The sequence below is a fragment of the Phyllobates terribilis genome, unplaced genomic scaffold (assembly GCF_046119375.1).
Source record: "Phyllobates terribilis strain yellow unplaced genomic scaffold, ASM4611937v1 Scaffold_12__6_contigs__length_324123572, whole genome shotgun sequence".
NCBI lineage: Eukaryota > Metazoa > Chordata > Amphibia > Anura > Dendrobatidae > Phyllobates > Phyllobates terribilis.
This window is the reverse complement of record NW_027362772.1, coordinates 197,018,271-197,029,834: the sequence shown is the minus strand read 5'-3', so window position 1 is coordinate 197,029,834 and position 11,564 is coordinate 197,018,271.

Here is an 11,564-nt window from a genome sequence, read left to right as displayed (position 1 = left end):
AGGTAGAGGGAAGGGAATGGCTGCTCACAGTCCTCAGCCTGTGGGATGAAGGGGTTAACGGGTAAACAGTTCACTCAGCTGGTCCCAACGGGGACTATATATATGTATCAACAGTTTCTTTGGTACCCGGTCGGGTAACTATTTACATCACTTCTCTGCCGCACTCAACGGCGTCTTCCTCCTGCTCTTTGCTTATAGCTGGTTGTAACTTCAGACCCGTCCGGGTCCTCTTGCTCCTCCTCCCCGCACTGCAACTCCTCCTCCGTCAGGCGGTGTACGTGGAGGGCGTAAGGTCCTTTGGCACACTTGTGCCGGGTAAAGGTGACCTCGTCTCCGATGTAGAGGTCACGACCTCTGTGCCCCTCCGGCAGATGGGACTCCACGTCTCTGCGCGTGACAAAGACGTCGCCGGGGGTGTTGTTGTCTCGAATGAAGCCCCACCCATGCTGCTGGTTGAACTTGATCACTGTCCCGATGGTGCGGGGACAATGTGCTGCACGGGGGTCCCTCCTGGTCCGGCTCTTCTGCTCGGCGCTCCTTATTTGGGCCTGTTGTTCCCGGACCCGCCTCTCTCTCCGCTCCCTCGCAAACTCTTCGAGCTGCTGTCGGCAACACTCAGCGCGCTCTGCTGCAGCTGCCCTAGTTTCCTGAGTGAACCCCATTAGATCTTCTCCGGTGGGGTCCCACTCAAACTGCGCTTCCGCTAGCGGGGGCGAGATCCGTATTACGGGCTTCGGAGCCGGAATCAGGGGTGCACACATGGCCCCAACCCTCCTCTGGTGCTCCAATTCGTAATACTTCTGGGGCCAGATGAAAGGCTGCCCGTCCGGCCACGTGTGCTGGGCAAACAAGTCCTCTCCCAGACGCGGCACCCTTGGTTTTACGGGTGCGGGCGCGGTGGTGGTGGCGCCCGGGTTGCCCAGGCCTTGCGGCCAGGCCTGGGGCACCTGGAAGGTGAAGGGCACCGTTAATACGGCGGCGCCCTGGGCTACCTGGCCTTGCGACCAGGCCGGAGGCTCCGCGGAGGTAGGGGGCGCTGTTGGTGATGCGACTCCCGGGAATTCTAGGCCCTGCGACCAGGCTGGTGGTACTTCCTGCTTGGTCACGCTCGAGGTCGAGGCGTGTGACGTCACAGGGGTCGCGGCGGCGGCTTCCGGTTGGGGCCTAGTCTGCGTCGGTGACATGGCGTTTTCGGGCACAGCAGGGGGACTTTCGGGCTCTGCGACGGGGAGCTGGGGCAGGTAAGCGGTGTCACGGCTTGGGGTATAGACGTCCCCTTTACCTGCCTCCATGCGTTCGGCTCCCTCCTCGGCGCCGTCTCCGGCCTTGGGTCCTCCCGCACCATCCTCAGAGGCGGTCTCCTTCCTCATCTCGGCTGGCGTGCTCCGGGTCTTGGTTTGCTGGGCCATCTCCCGGCTCCACTCCGCCAATATCTCGCGCTGTACCCGGGCCATCCTCCGTGCGAGGCCCTCCAGGGCAGTCTGTGCACACTCCCGGTCTCGGGGGAGCTGTGCAAGGACCTCCACTAGGCCTAGTGGGGTCGTGGTGTCCAGCAGGCTCCTGACCAACGGGTCGGTGCTGCTCTGCTCTTCTTCCAGCAGGCTCCTGGCCAGCGGGCCGGTGCTGCTCTGCTCTCTGGACATCTCCGGGTGAGCTTCTCTGCTACTCCTCGTTAGACTTCTTGCCTCCGGGTGCGCTCGCTCCAGACTGCTCCAGGCGGCACCCATCTTCGTTCTTTTCTTTCGTCTCCTCCCACTTCGAGGGCGGTCCCGGGGCAACTCGGTGACTGTCAGCTCCAGGGGTAGTTCTTTCACGCTGACAGACACCTCCAGCATCACAGTCTCTGTTGGTGGGGGCGGTTTCCACTTTTGGCGCCATTTTCTGTCCTGGCCCACGATGGGAGGCGGCCTCCTGCCCTCCTTTGGCACGCCCATAATGGCGTCCGCTGCTCTTCCAAGGCGGGAAATCTTCGGATTTGGCGGGAAGCGTCGCCCAGTGGCGGGAAACTCTGCAGATGGCGGGAACAAGCTGGAAATGGCGGACAATCGGCTGGAAACGACCTGTGATGGGGTCCGATGGCGTGGACCCTCCGGAACCGGCGGGAGACTTCTTTCTGAGGTAAACTTGCACTTTTCTTCAGGCACGCAGTACCCGGGTGTTGCGGGCACGTAATCCTGCCGACTACGCCAAAGTTGACGCGCCCCCTGGGACATATTCCTTTTTGAGGGGAATACCCGGCACCGGATCAGATGGGGGGTTGTAGTCTCCGAGTGGCTGTGACCCGGCCCGTGCCCAGGGCGTCAAGCTCAGTGTTATGTGGCAGTCCTACAGATGTTATTAAGAGTTCTTTTGTGTCGACTACGCCACCCGTTGTGATGCGGTCACTGTGGCCGCCGCTGCAGCAGGGTCCGCTGAGGCTGATGGTGGGTGCGCAGCTTGGTGGGATAACCCCCAACGGGAGGGGTATAGCCTCAGGGGGGACAGGTGCAGAGGATGGGGGTTGTGGTGGTGCAGTGCAAACGGCAATGAAGACAGAGTGGGGTTGTGCAGTTAAGGGTGTTTACTTACTGCAGATGTTATACTGGTCACTCCAGCTTCGAGTGACCACCCGAGCCGTGCTGCGTCCACCAGGTCCTGGATCCAGCCAACCCCCAAACAAGTCCGGAGCGTGGCCCTGAGCTCTCCTTCTGTCCCGTTCTCTGGCCGTCCCCACCAGTGATCCACCTAGGTCCAGCTCCCTCGGGCCTTCTGTTGGGACACCCTTGGTCCTGGGTTCCCTGACCCTTCATGTGGTGTGCCTTCGGGGTGGATGTGATGGGTGACCGTGGCAAACGCTGCCCACGATCTCCGGTCTCTGGCTAGGGTGTGTTTTCTGCCCCCACCAGCTTGGGATCCGGTACCCTGTGCCGACTCTTCACCCGGGGATTTAAGTTGGGATCTTGGAGTCCTTTTCTGCTGTTTCCCCCTCTGGGTCTCTCTTTCTCTGCTCCTCTCTCACTCAGGGTCTCTCTTCTCCCTTGCTGCAGGCTGACTTCCTCTCTGCTTGCTGTCTGCTCCTCTGCAGCTGTCTTGCTGTCTCCAACTGACTTGTTCTCTGCATCTGACCCTGTTCTTAGTTGGTGCCCACCTTATATACACCCTCTATGTGTGAGCTCAGGTGACCAGCACCCAATGAGCTCCTATCTTTACCCAGGCTGCTCCCCCTATCTGCCCCTACACTACTTGGGATGTACCACCCCCCTCCCACTCCAGCCAGGAACAGACTCGGTCGTACCTGCACATTTCTAAGTGGGAGTACCGTCGGCCTGTTCCTCGGAAATGGGATGTATGTAGTGCATGCAGCCTACCGAGCTCAGTTCCACTCTCCATCCTTGCCCGGGAGTGGAATATCACACCTCTGGGTTGAGGTGCAATACTCCTGTAGCAGCCGAATCCTCAGGGTGCTACATATATAAGGTGGGCACCAACTAAGAACAGGGTCAGTTGCAGAGAGAAAGTCAGCGAGCGGAGGAGAAGAGAGACCCAGAGTGAGAGAGGAGAAAGAGAGACCCAGAGGGGGAAACAGAAGAAAAGGACTCCAAGAACCCAACTTAAATCCCCGGGTGAAGAGTCGGCACAGGGTACCGGAACCCAAACTGGTGGGGGCAAAAACACTCCCCAGCCAGAGACCGGAGACCGTGGGCAGCGTTTGCCACGGTCACCCACCACATCCACCACGAAGGCATACCAGGAGGAGGGTCAGGGAACCCAAGGCCAAGGGTCTCCCAACAGAAGGCCCGAGGGAGCTGGACCTGGGTGGATCACTAGTGGGGACGGCCAGAGAAAGGACAGAAGGAGAGCTCAGGGTCACGCTCCGGACTTATTTGGGGGTTGGCTAGATCCAGAACCTGGTGGACGCAGCACGGCTCGGGAGGTCACTCGAAGCTGGAGTGACCAGAACATCAGCAGTGAGTAAACATCCTAAACTGCATAACCCGACTCTGTCTCTGATTGCCGTCTACACTGCATCACCACAACTCCCATCCTCTGCACCTGATCCCCCTGAGGCTATACCCCTCCCGTTGGGGGTTATCCTATCAAGCTGCACCAACACCACCAGCCTCAGCGGACCCTGCTGCAGCGGCGGCCACAGTGACCGCAACACAACGGGTGGCGTAGTCGACATTAAGAACTTAGTAAACATCTGTAGGACTGCCACATACAACTGAGTTTGACACCCTGGGCACGGACCGGGTCACAGCCACTCGGAAGACTACAACCCCCATCTGATCCGGCTCCGGATATTCCCCCTAAAGAATATGGCCCAGGGGGCGCGTCATGTGTCACAGAGATGGCTGTCCTCTGTGATGTAACACGGAGTGTTTCTCATATGTATGTAAGCATTAAGAGGTTCGTTTGGTGCACCTGGGACTGGGTTATGGGTAGCTGAGAGAGTTGGGCGGGTCTACCTACTCAAATACCTCACCTCTGGGTGTGGTTAACAGCCTATAAAATGGAGGCTGTCGTTTGGCACATGAACCATGTGTCTGGAGTGAGAAGGCCTCCTGTGTGTGGTTGTCTCCAGACTGGGACATGTACTGGATGCCTGCCAGCCTGTGTGACCACAGTGCTGGCTAACCAGAGGCTTTGCTAAACGGACTGTTTTCTTTGTTTTTGCCTGTACTAAAGGCTGTTTGTTTGCATTTTGTTTTTGATCGGTTAATGAAGCCAATAAACAGTTCTGGACACTTAAAGGAACATGCCTCCTGTTTGCCTCCCATCGCACCCAAGTAAGTACGATCCCTACAGGAGACAGACCATCAGAGCCTGGCCGAGTGTGCGCAATAGTAACAACCCAGACTGAAGAGTTAACTCCTGAGATACGTGTTGGCTCTCTTTAGCCCATTTATTTCTATATTACAATTAGATATCTGCTTACCTCCCTCTCAGCTCCTGTACGACCTACTGTTATTCATCCTGTAGAATCACAATTCTCCAGCCCCTACCCTATCTTTACACCTTTTTCTGGAGTAAAAATGTTTCTAATAATTACTTTTTTTACTTTTACTTTGGGGCTTATTCATTATTTAGTCAACTTAACTTTTTTTTTCTTTTTGAAAATGAGGACAAGGTTTTCCTCATCAAAATATGTGAAACTAATTCATCCTTTGTTTCTTTTCAAAAAGACACATTTTTGTTCAATTATACTCCAAAAAACTATTTTATTTTTGTGCAATTGAAGGCTTTAATGTGACATTTTAAAGAATCATTTAATTTTTTTGTGGTAAAAAAAGATTAACTTTGCACAAAATTCATGAACCCATATGTGTCATTTTTAAGAATTTGGAGCAAATACTAAAAGACAAATAAGAAAATTCATTTAAAACCCCACATATAATGATTTGGGCCTAATTCTGCACTGTCTGAAAATTAGACAGATTTAGAAAATTTTGCCCAATGAATTTGTTGCAGATTTTTCAGTGGTGAATAATATAGTTACAATAAACCTGACAGCTGGTTCATGCTGCACTAACCACAGGCAACATTAATCAGAGTCCGACTGCCATTTCAGCCAGGTACAATGTAGCTATTGGGCTTAGTTTAGAAATGATACAATATATGATAACTGAAATAGTTGTGTATCAATTTAAAATTTAACTTTTATTCAAAGATTTATAAAAAAATATGGTGCTCACAGACTGACATATACGTAATAAAAAGAGTGATCCACTCATACACTCCTTTTCTCCAATATCACACCCAATAACCAAACATCAGGTGTTCAAATGACCTTAACATGTAAAAAAATGGTTACCCCACCTATACTTAATGCAGGAAAATTTACCCAGAAAGATCCTGCTCACATGCAATAGTGGTCACACAACAAAAAGCATCTAGTGATACACAACAATGACCATCTTGCCTTAATGCTAACTAGATAAAGGTCAGTGTCAAATATATTGAAAGATGCTTATTGGACAGGAGAAAAAACACAAGGTAACATATTTTTTACCCATAAAACAGCAATTTGTAGTATTAGAGTCTTCCCAAAAAATTAGCCCCCCTTCATGGTTATAATACTTAAATTGCACAAATAGACCAAAGGCCAGGAGATCAAAGATTGAACTAAGGACCACCACTCCGCTTGGCTTGAATGAACAACTATCTTTTTCTCCCTTTATAAACACATAAGGGCCAGGAGAGGGACAGCTTAGGCAGGGATAGCCGACGTTGAGTGGGGGCGCCACTGGCGTAGGATGGTAGGGTGCCAACCTCCACGTAAGTAGGGGATAAGTTAGTTAGGGACAAAAAGAGGGATATTGCCCATTGTTCCTTCTTCCTTCTCTCCTCCTGTCTGTATGTGCCCAGGTCCGTTGTGTCTCGCATTATCAAAAGGAACTGGCTATTCAATTCGTATTGGGTTAGTTGTTTCAAAGATCCCCTCTCATTCCCTCATGTTATGATCATTTGGTGTTCTAATATCCCAAATGAAAAACATCAAAACACCAGTGACTATTACCTGTCTTTATCTAATGGATTTTTTGTCTAATTAGAGATATTGCCGCTTCTAGTATTGTCCCTTTGGTTAATATTTAAAAACTTAATATAAAGTATTTTTTGACTCTGTACATGCTGAGAAAGGGCATGTGGAGCCCCTTTATAGAGTTCACATAAGGGTTCCACAAGATGCCCCGAATGGGCAATGGGGGAATGCATATGTCCGCATGGACCGCTTATCTCCCTGTCAATAGGGGTAGTTTGAGGGCTATGGACCTGAGCGCTTCTGTTTGGGCCCATTGCTGCACACATCTTGGAGCGCATTGAATATGCGTTCCACGCTAATCCGGAAGTGCGTGATAGTCACACCTCCGGAAAACCCGGAGGTGCGTCATAGCCACACCCCCGGAAGTGACGCGTGCGTGTCAGGCAGAGTTCCACAGAGGAGGAAGTGGTTTAAGCACAGGTTTGGAATGGCAGCATGTGACACGCTGTAACCAATCCAGGTGCAGAGCTCGATATTTAAAAGAGGGACCCTCCCATGTGCTGTAGCAGCGCAAACTAAAGAAAACTTTTGCCCCTGAATGGAAACTCTTGAACCTCTGTTCCCCCTGAAGACTCAATTTGAAAAAACGCGTCGGGATGGTTCGTATAAAGATGATGCTCACCGTATTTGAGAATGAATACTAGAAGTCTCGAGATTTATGGGTGAGATCATTCCATTTATTTGGTTGTATTCCCTTCCTTTCTCCCAGGTCTACTTAAACTGGGGATATGTGTTGTAGGGTTAGTGAGTAAGGGAGTCTTTTCCCTGGCCCTTGGTCTATTTGTGAAATTTAAGTATTATAACCATAAAGGAGGGCAAATTTTTTGGGAAGACTCTAATACTACAAATTGCTGCTTTATGGGTAAAAAATATGTTACCTTGTGTTTTTTCTCCTGTCCAACAAGCATCTTTCAATATATTTGACACTGACCTTTATCTAGTTAGCATTAAGGCAAGATGGTCATTGTTGTGTATCACTAGATGCTTTTTGTTGTGTGACCACTATTGCATGTGAGCAGGATCTTTCTGGGTAAATTTTCCTGCATTAAGTATAGGCGGGGTAACCATTTTTTTACATGTTAAGGTCATTTGAACACCTGATGTTTGGTTATTGGGTGTGATATTGGAGAAAAGGAGTGTATGAGTGGATCACTCTTTTTATTACGTATATGTCTGTAAGCACTTGCACCTTATTTTTTATAAATCTTTGAATAAAAGTTAAATTTTAAATTGATACACAGCTATTTCAACCCATTTCAGCCAGGTATATTATACTCTGAATCACAGATATATTTTAGAGAAAACATACATTTAAAAACCATGCCCGTTCCCGGGGACTTCTCTTCGCCTCGATCTCGTTGAGTGACAGTTTTTTTCCTACATATGTGTTTTGGGAGAGACCTATCTCTCAATGGGAGTGGAATGTGAGAAGGACCAGCCTCTTGGACTAGTCACGCCAGTGGTATGGTCCCCGGTCAGCAATTACATGTTTATTTTCTCTAAAATGTGGCTGCATTTCAGAGTAAAGAAAAGACAGGCTTAGAAATTCATGCTGCAAATTGGGTTTATTGTGATCTGGCACCAAAGAAAAGATAGATGTTTGTTCAGCATTTTGACTTACTGGTGGTCTTTCTCAAGGATATCTGGCTGCCCTTTAACCCTACATACAGGCAAGTACTCACATATATGTCCTTGTGAAAGACCACCAGTTGGTTGAAACATTGGACAAACATCTGTCTTTTCTTTGGTGCCAGATCACAATAAATCAGATTTGCAGTAAGAATTTCTACTCTTGTCTTTTCTATGGTGAGGTTTACGTCACAGTACAGGACTATTGTCCTTTCCACAAGTAGGACCTCTTCTACCAGCAGTGTGCCGACTTTTTCTTAGGTGTGCATTACAGAATAAAACCTACCTGGCTGACATGACGAAGCCAGATTTTGATTCATGCTTCCTTTGGTTCGGGCAACATGAAACAACTGACAGGTTCCTTTTAAGCAACACCAAAAAAGGATATTATTACATAATCAGTTTATTTCTGTTTTGTTTGGAAAAATGTTTTAATAAAATGCTTAAATAAAATTTTAATATTTCACTTATCTATAATAGCTAACCAAAATACCAAATCATGTAACATATTGGATCTTATCAGTTCAGAACTGCTTTTTTATCATAGGAAAAGAAACAAAAATCCAATTCTCATGATCCAAATAAAATAATGGATTGCTTTATTGAATAATCCACAAAAAACATGAACAAGACAGAGTGTAGATATGAAACGCTTTTCAGATCAATTATGATCCTTCTTCATTTATGATCCTGCCATGAAGAAGGATCATAATTGATCTGAAGCGCGTTGCATATTTACATTTTGTGTCTTGTTCATATTCTTTGTGGATTATTCAATAAAGCCATCCATTATCTTATTTGGGAGCTGGATGTTTCTTTGTTTTTTTCTCATCACACACAGACCGTGTGATCCGTGGACCTGGTGGTGAATGTGCTGGACTTTTCTTTACTATTGCTCTCTATCATATGGCTGCTGCATTCTGCAGTGCGTTAGTTTTGTGACCTGGTGTTGGATTTTTTCTGTTGTTTTTATCTATTTCAGCTGCTCATTCGTTTTTCAGCTGAAAGGTAAGAGAACTTTATGCAATGTTCTTTCGTAAATGGATAAAACAGACTGTAAAATATCAATAATCAGACAGAAAATCTGTCTCATCAAATTTTACATTTTTAAAATGCTGTACTGAGCAAAACGTTCAATAAAAAATTTATTTTGTAAAGCTAAGGCATCCAAGTAATGATCATCAGCAAAGAACCTGACAGTGGGCAGCTGTTTTCTTTCTCAAAATACATTTGGTTGACATTGGAGAGAAAGATTGTCAGCTGATGTATTGTATCTGCAAAACTCATTTGATGACCTCACTGTGCCAGGACACAGAGCCTGTTCTCATCTTTCCTTGACCCCACAACGGGGAGCCTAACAGTAACAGTATGTGCTGTGCCAGAAGCATCACATACAGAAGGCATGACGGATGCTGTTAGAAGTTTACATTTTATGTGAAACTCAGGCCCAGAGAAAAGACCAAGAAGTGTGATATCCATTCATTTTACAAAGAAGTAGTTTTCTGATGGTCGTAATGAAGGTGTCCTGAAGAAATGAAGTGGTCTGAGAAATGTCATCTGGTTATTAGGTACTGAACAGTCAGTGGTTTAACTTGAACACTATGAGCCCCAATGCAAAATCTTCAACGAGGCCCCCAACTATCATGTGTTTTTAGTATTGATTTTCTAATATGGGCCAAGGAGACCTTTTGGGCCCCCCTAAGCTTGAAGTATTGGATGCCACTGTAAACCTGCACCTACTGTAATTATGCCCCTGGGCTGTGTCCAATTTATCAAAGCTTGCATGACATTTTTCTCATTTGTTGCTTGCATTCATTTTTGTCTATCATCCAATAAGGACAATGCATTGATGCAGGGGTCCCCAACCTGTGGCTCGAAGGTCCATGATATACCGCTCGTGGCAGCCTGCCAGCTTTATGCATTAGTATCAGGTCTAGCAAACAGATATGAAGAGCGGGACTCCAGAGGAGTAGCCCCTCACAGAAGAGCAGATGTGAATGCACATATACCGGGTGTGGGGCATAATAGGGTAATATTTTAAGCTGGAGATAGAATAATACTGCCAGTAGAAGTGGCACTTAAACCTGGATGCAATAGTGTGGAGGGAGTACTTAATGTAAAAATAAGGAATGGGGGCAAGGTGGGAATGCCCTAGATGTAAGAATAGTGCCTGTAAGGGAGGAGAGCATGTGGTCTCAGTGTGATTTCTGCAGGGAATCTTTGGCTGTAATTATACCAGTAATGGTGGCTCTTGGTGTCACTAGACACCATGTAGAGGGCAGGATGTTACTAGTCAGGGGGCTCTGAATGTGTTCTGCAATCAGCTGAATGTTGCTCTTAGGCTGGAATCACACCAGCGTATGGCATCCGAGACGGGAGCTTCGGATGCGATATGCTAATGACGCTCGGCCCCTGCTCTGCTGCGAGTGTGACCTGAGTGTCAGGGCTCTGTTCTCCGAGCCTCTCACATGAGAGAATCACAGGACAGGTGCGGTGGAGACGGAGAAAGTAATTTCTCCATCTCCTCCATGGCGTGACTGCGTATATCAGACTGCACTGGGATCACATCTGAGTGCAGTCCGATGTTTCACACGCACCCATAGACTTGTATGGGTGCGATTGAATCGAGTCTCGCTGCAAATCGCAGCATGCCGAATCAGCAAGAGAAAATAATCGCTGATCTGAGCTGCCCGATAGAATAACACTGGGCCGAGTGCTATGCGACGTTTTATCACATAGCACTCAGCCTTGTCATGTGGTAGTGTGACCCCCGCCTTAAAGTAAGAAAGATTTGAGACCATTGCATTAGACCCTAAATTCCTATCAGTGGAAGATCTGTAAGGGTCCCCCTGCTGCCTTAGTAGCACTTGCACTATATTTTTGAACATGATTCAATACTATCTTTATGATTGCAAAGAGGTGTTTTTATATACACTACCGTTCAAAAGTTTGGGGTCATTTAGAAATTTCATTATTTTTGAAAGAAAAGCACATTTTTTTTCAATGAAGCTAACATGAAATGAATCAGAAATACACTCTATACATTGTTTATGTGGTAAATGACTATTCTAGCTGCAAACGTCTTGTTTTTATTGCAATATCTACATAGGTGTATAGAGGCCCATTTCCAACAACCACCACTCCAGTGTTTTAATGGTACATTGTGTTTGCTAACTGTGTAAGAAGGCTAATGGATGTTTAGAAAACCCTAGAAAACCCTTGCACAAGTATGTTAGCCCAGCTGAAAATGGTTTGGCTTATTTGAGAAGCAATAAAATTGACCTTCCTTTGAGCTAGTTGAGAATCTGGAGCATTACATTTGTTTGTCCTATGAAACTCTCAAAAAGGCCAGAAAAAGAGAACTTTCATGTGCAACTCGACAGTCTATTCTTGTTCTTAGAAATGAAGGCTA